Here is a 7,662-nt window from a genome sequence, read left to right as displayed (position 1 = left end):
TTATAGTAAGGAAACTGAATCCCCAGCAAAGGTATGCAGAGATCCTGATATGACTGAAAGACTAGCTTGTCGCAGATTTCACTTAATTGCTCTGCTGGGTATAAGGTAGCCTGCCAACTACTCATAATCACATCACTCTGTTTTTATTTTTACTTTTTTGAAGTGTGATTTGTTTGTTTGTTTTTCTTCTCTTGATCGAATGTGAGCCTTAATTCTGTTTTGTTCACTGCCGTGTGTTCTGGACCTAAAACAATGGCTAGCACATACTCAACTACCGTTTGTTGAAAGAATGGATGAGTAAATAAGCAGATAATCAGGAAATTGCTGAACTTGATGAAGAAAACATACAGGATTACGAAAGGACAAAAGGATCGTTTTAAAATTCTCATTCAAAAGTTTACTCTGAAAAAAAAAAAGCCCACCTTTTTACTCTGAATTATAGATTCACAGAAAGTTGCAAAAATATTCACCCACATTCCCCCAGTAGCAAAACTATAATATCAAAACCAGGAAATTAACATTGGGGGGGCGCCTGGGTGGCTCGGTCTGTTGAGTGTCTGACTTTGGCTCAGGTCATGATCTCACAGCTCGTGTGTTGGAGCCCCAAGTCAGACTCTGTGCTGACAGCTCAGAGCCTGGAGCCTGCCTCAGGTTCTGTGTCTCCCTTTCTCTCTGCCTCTCCCCCACTTGTGCTCGCATGCTCACTCTCTTAAAAATAAATATTAAAAAAAATTTAGAAAAAAGAAAATTAACATTGGTATATGCATGACAGTGTTCCATGGTTTTATGTGTTTTGTCATGTGTAGATTCATGTAACCACCGTCACAAGCAAGACACGGAATTATGTCACCACAAGGATCTCCTTCAAAAATAGATTATTTTGAAAATATAATAATATTTGGAAAAATTTGGAAATTTTGGAAAATTGAGAAAATCCACATTTTCCTTAACAATTTTTTTTAATTTTTTCATTGTTTATTATTTTTGAGGGAGAGAGAGACAGAGAGCAAGCAGGGAAGGGGCAGAGAGAGAGGGAGACACAGAATCGGGAGCAGGCTCCAGGCTCTGAGCACTCAGGACAGAGCCTGACGCGGGGCTCAAACTCACAGACTGCAAGATCATGACCTGAGCTGTGGTCGGCCGCCCAACTGACTGAGCCACCCAGGCGCCCCAACAATTATTTTTATTATAAATGTTTTCCCACAGTTGTTATTACTTTGTGCTATAATTTTTTTTAATGCTCAATGGACATCCTCTTAATCTTTGATTTTTGCAGATCTCTTGGTTTGAAAGTTACATTCTACAAAATTGTTGCAAGGTAATAATGCAACTGTTCCTCCTGAAATATTCCTTTGCAGGAGTGCTGGTTAAGACTGCTACATTTAAATACTCTATCTTCTATAAAGTCACAATGTAATCATCACAATAAAAAGTATTTGTTCCCCAGTCTTCCATCTGTGTAACACAGAATTGAGTGAGGAACTGACTTCATTTCCTTTAAGTAATTTAAGTGGTTTTCTTGATCACTTTCATTTTGTACTTAGATTATCTAGATCCCAATGATGGATCAACTTTTAAAGAGGTTATCTACATACCTATTCATTTATGATATATATATGTATGTGTGTGTGTATACCTGTTCATATATGATAAAATAGTTCATTGTTTCCGGAAAAAAAAATAGACTGACATGAAAAGCTGGGGTTCAGGCGTGAGTGGTCAAGAAAGAATTCTTGAGACATCTTTGGTGCAAAAAGTTGGTCTTCCTAAAGGGGACAGGACCTGTGGGCAGAAAGAGCTGCACTGGGGATGTGAGGAGTGGCTGATTACAAACTTTTAAGTCAGGAGGGGGTTAGGGATCGCATAAGTCTCTAAGGAATTTGGGAGCAAGGTTTCCAGGACCTTGAGGGGCTGGGTGTTGTTGGGAAAAGGTAATTTATTACGGTAGCAAAACCTTAGTCATGAGACCCTCCAGATGTGTATCAGTGGGCCATATACATATACATGTACATGGAGGATGATTGCTAACATATATCTTGGTGGGGTGGGTAGAGTTAAAGGAAGTTTCTAAAGGGATTTTTTTTTACATGATCCTGGAGGTTGGGCTAATGTCAAGCTAAAGTTGCCTTTTTCCTCTAGCAAAGTATTAACATCGAGGCAGCTTAGCTCCTTGAGGAAGGTCACTCTGCCTGTCCCAAGTACTTGTCAATGGGCTGCAAGTTATAAGGAAGTTTAATTTTTTCTGTATTTCTTTTGCCTTTGTTCTCCACATCACAGAGGAGTTGAAGAAATCAGTATGAACTGATTTATTTTACTATGTCTAGACATAGAAATATAGGTACCAACGCGTATACATGGATTCATGGACACAGATTTTCTAGCTTTGTCCGTCAAGGGTGGGCACCCTAATAGCAGTGGCAATGAGCATACCTTGTACCCTGCTTTTGGTTTCTCAATAACATTATCAGGAAAAGGAACCATGGTTCCTTGGAATATGATGGGTCCTGAGGCTGGGCAGGAAAACCATAAGGTGAGGCTGGAGCATCTTGATGCTCCAGGAAGGAAGTGTGAAACATAAAACAAAACAAAGGACGGGAGTATGTCAAAAAGATGCGGGAGCCAACTTGAAAGAGCTCTCAGAGGACATAGCTGGGACAATTTGAGCAATAGTAAAAATGACAGTCCTGCATTACAACCAAAGAACAATGTATATATCCAAGAGTCCATACTGATAAAAATGACTGAAATAAATCTTACTTGCAGTAGAATTTCAATTAATAAACAGAGAAGTAGAAAACCACCACGTAAAGGCCACAATGATAATTGCAGTGGCATGATCTACTGTTAATGCTACAATTTTGACAGTTCAACTTTAAAAAGAAACAGGGCATTTGCACAATACTTCGATTTTGATGTTTTCAATTCAGGCTACCAAAACTTCTAAAATGGTATCAATTTGCAAACAAAACACTTAAGAACAAGGTCTTTTGGAGAGCCACCTTAGTCCTATTTGTAGATTTAAGACATTGAAATCATTCACCATTGTAACAATCGTTTGGAGGATTGTGTTAATACTAAAAGAATTGATTACAATGGCTCTTGATTTGTGGCATCTTTGAGTCTCAGTAAATGTTGATAAATAATTCAGTGAATTGCTAAAACATCTGGTGAGCCTTTGGAGTTGGCTAATAAATAATGAACTCTTTTCCCAACCAATGTATTGTGTTCGGCTGAATAATGGATATTTTCCCTGTAAGTTTCACATATCAAAAATGTCTTTGGGTCCATCATTAGTAAACTTGAAACTATTTTCTAGGACTGTCCACCCCCTACAAACTTTAAATATGGAAGCAGGAAAGCCTATCTTCTAACCCAATAATGTGGGGCTTAACATATTTCAGAACCATTCATGCTATTTGATAAGACTATCTTTCCAACAGACATTTTCTATCATGCCAATGACCGCACTCTCCTTTCACTTAGTCATTGGCATTGTGGAATACGCGTTTAATAAATACATTTGTATGTACGTATGAGGTTTCGGATGTACCTGACTACTTGAAGGGAACAAAGCAAGCCAGAACAAGAACTCCAACTTTTATAATCAACTTTATTCAAAAGTTTTCAAATTTACACCTGACAAAAGTCAATGCAAAAGTTCAAATCTGCCAGAGACTCATATTGGCTATAGGTGAACTCAATCTTACATTTAGTTAAGCAATGCCCATGGTCAACTGTGAGGGCTTTGCATGCATTCTTTCATCTCACCACAACCCTCTTCACTGTGATTCCACAAATAACCTGTCTTTGTGAAGCTTACATTCTGGCAGAGAGCAGACAGCAGGCACACAAGCGAACAAATAATCTAGTTTTGTCTTAAACCTCTTTAACACTATGAACACTGAATCCAAGGGCCAGTGGCTATCAACCTTCTCCTATTATGAAGTTAGTAACAGACTCATTTTTATGGCCAAAAAAGGTAAGTAAGCAGTACTGGCCCTACGCACCCTTACTGTTTAATTCCATTTTACAGAAGACAATTGAGGTTACTATGAATCTAGATTTCTTTTCCTCATATTTTCCCTTGACGGCTTAACACTTGTGCCACTCTAACATAGCACCCTGCATCCGTCATCTGCCTTATGATCCACATACCACACTGGATGCTGAGCCCTGCATGCTTATCTTCCAGTGGCTTCTCTAGTTTCAATGCCAAGAGTTCAGCCACATTTTGCTTAACACACACAGGGAAGGAACTGTTATTACGCTCTGTCTCACTGGACTAGGCTGTTTCTTCAATCTTTTGACAACACTACTATGAACAATAAACCCACTTCTAAGATGTACCCAGAATTACTGGGTTTATGTTGCATAACTTGTAAGAATTATTTTCTATGAAAAAGTTGTCAATTTGCTAAAATGTTCATCAGTTTGTTTATATTCAACTTTTAAAAAAGGGGGTGAGACTCTCACTGCCCATGCCTCTTATATGTAATCACCTTCATTAGCTTCTGACTTATCCTTTCTGAGTGGTCTATTTGCAAAACTGAGTAAATCTACATATATACACATGTATACTTTATTTCCTCTGCTTTATGAACAGCAATGCACCAGATACCCTGTTGTGCACCTTGCTCTTGTTTTTAGTAATAATGTAATCTTTAACATGTCATCTACCCTTTGAGTTTATTCACCTACAAACTGGAGAGGATTCTATAGAAAAATGTAAGGACCTCACCACAGGACTGGGCAGATGACGCATTCAATACAGTAAATGCTGCCCCGTCTCTACAATCCTATCCCCTGCCTCTGCCCATGGGAAATCAGACGGCTACCATTCACCCCAGACAAACCTCCCCTTTAGACTGGAGATTAAAGTACACGGGCAATCAGGAGAGCACATCAAATCCTCCCAGCTAATAAATGGTTTACAGCTTCCTCCTGAAGGGAAAGTCTTCAGTTATTAAACACACAGGTTCAAATGGTTGAGGGCCTACGAATTAACAGATTGATAGGAGCAACATTTATCATATATGTATGTGGAAGCATGTAAAGGGCCGCCACTGAACAGCCAGAGATAAGGTTTTATATACCAGCTTAATGGGATGGGGAATGGGTATTAAGGCTTCAGTGGAAAGTATGGAAGGTGCAGTTAGGACTTATTTACACAATTCTTCGGATGCCCAGATACCAAGTCAGGCTCCTCCCTTACAAAAGGCTCCCTGGAGAGAGGGTTAGGACAGCTGAATTCTCAGAAAGGCCTGCTTTATTCATCAAAGAGAAGTCTGAAGTAGGCCTCCTTCTGCAGCTGCTGTTTGTTCAGATGCTGTCAGTGCAAAGGAGTCTTTATGCCCTTCCAGTGGGGCTGGTCCCCTGGTTTCCTTGTTTGAAACCTCACATGAAGTTCCACAGGCAAGGAGCCCCGTGTAGTGCTGTGAAGAGGACACTTGGGCAGGAACTCTGGAGGTGAGAGATCTGCGAACGGCAACACAGATGAGAACAATGATGAAGCCGAGCAGAACAAATCCAAACATGTGGCCCCAATGCCCACTGAACCAGTCTCTCACTCCTGAGACGAGGTCAGTCCAATTAAAGGCTAATTCCCTCATTCGACGTCGACTGTCGATCCGTTCCTTCACACTGTTCAAAAGAAACCTCACTTCTTTTGACTTGTTTACATAGAGGCAGCACTGGTTGCCAATGATTGTACACATTCTTCCTTGTTGAGCAGCCGATAGATCCAGATGGTGATTTTGCAGTGCAGAGAGTAAGCTGCTAACTCTTGAATGGTGCGCCTCCGAGGTCTGCACCGTGGCAGCCAATCCTTGTTCGGTGGCTTTGGAAATGCTTAGAATTGCTTCTTCTAGATCAGAAGTTCCCAATCTTGAAAAAAGGGCCCTTAACGAATTGGGGTTGTGATAAACAGGTGGATGGTCTATGACGTCTCGTTGGGTACGTCTGTGTGGTGCTACTTTATGTATTAAGGAGCCCACACTTGTAATTTGGCTACCATTGAAAGCGGGATACTGGCTGACGGAAGGTGCCAGGTATCCGAGTCCACATCGCCCTGACCAGTTAGGTGGGAACTCCTTATATACTTTATTACCACATAAGATAAAAAGACCAGAGTTGTTCACGGACAAGGTCAGAGTGGAACGTGTGACCCACCAGGCTGGCATCGGGTGTCCACCATGACCTTTGTCATTAGTTATGTTGGCATCTGCACATCTCCATTTACCATGTGCCTCTGTCAGCCTATAAGAACAAAACAAGTTGCGAAATATCTGGTATAGAAGACCTTTGGCTTGATTCTGGCAGCTATAGAGATAGATGTCATTACCTAACCAGGTCATTCCAGAATTTTGGTCCACCCATATGTAGTCTTGGGTATTGGGCAGACCGACCAGGGGAAAAGGTGAGCTGTTCCAGGTCCCAGTCGTGTGGCCTGCAAACCAGGAATATTGTCCAGTGACTAGGCAAACATTTGCATCATCATAAATGTAATGCCCGAAGTTCCGAAACCCCCCAGGAGACCACCAGAGTCGTAAGTCAAAGCCAAGCGGCAAGGGCCGTTTATTGAAGGTTCGAACCTGGTCTTCTGCGCACCCGTTGCCGGGGATGCAAAAAGACCCAGATCAGGGTTGGTACAGCGTTTTTATAGACAGAGACAAATAGCACAGGGGAGGTTTCAAATTATGAGGGGCCTGATTAGTTGGTTTTAAAGTAAGGACATTTGTCGTTCTCTGATTGGGCGTCCTTTGTCTGTTCTTTGGCGGGAAGGCTTTGTCCGTTACTTGTGGAGGGAGGAAAAAGGGGGAAGGGGGAAGGGGGAAGGGGGTAGGGGAGGAATGTGTTAAGCAAGCAGGTTTACAGAAGCGAGAAATGCCGGTTAGTTCATGTACAATCACTTATTTTATTACTTACCAGACTACATTTAGGAAGTTTCACAACTTATTCTATTACATAGCAAGTTACGTTCAGGAAGGGTTTCACAATGCTCGTAGCAAACAGCAAGCAAAACAGACTTCTCAGCAATTGTATTTTTTATCAAAGATCCATAATAAGCAGAAAAGAGAACTTAGCTTTAAACTAAGGCAGGGCTGTCGTTTAGATTTAAAGCTGTTTTTTTTCATTGGGCTGTCATTTAGATTTAAAGCTGTTCTTTTCAATAATCAGTCTTGGACTCATTTGCAACATCTATAGAAGGTCTGAAGGTGCCATCTGTGGAATCAAACCATACTGTTTGATTACAGTATTGTTTTGGTACATCACCTAGGAAGGATCCAGTGCCATTTTTGTTTTCAATGCAAACAGAAAAATTTCCCTCCAAAAGTCTCACCTGAGTTAATGACAGACCTTGAGCTTCCGCAGAAGTTTCCCAATGCCAAAGTACTCTACCATAGGAGGAAGTAGAGTGATTGTGTCCTCTTGTTTGTGGATACCATTCCCTTTTATGCATCCACTGTCCAGAATGGGTCCACCAGGTGCTTGCATGGGCAGGAACAAAAACTAATTCAGGTTCTTGTGCGTTACCTAGGTGTTGACATAACCAGCAGTCAGATAAATTAGCTAAGGTGGCCAGGGTTTGGAAGAGGGGTGGGAGTGGGTACTGGGATTGTGCTAAAATTGTTGAAAAGGCAATAACGGTTAGCTGAAGCAAGA

Source organism: Acinonyx jubatus, chromosome B1 (assembly GCF_027475565.1).
Source record: "Acinonyx jubatus isolate Ajub_Pintada_27869175 chromosome B1, VMU_Ajub_asm_v1.0, whole genome shotgun sequence".
Classification (NCBI taxonomy): Eukaryota; Metazoa; Chordata; class Mammalia; order Carnivora; family Felidae; genus Acinonyx; species Acinonyx jubatus.
This window is presented reverse-complemented; position numbering follows the sequence as displayed.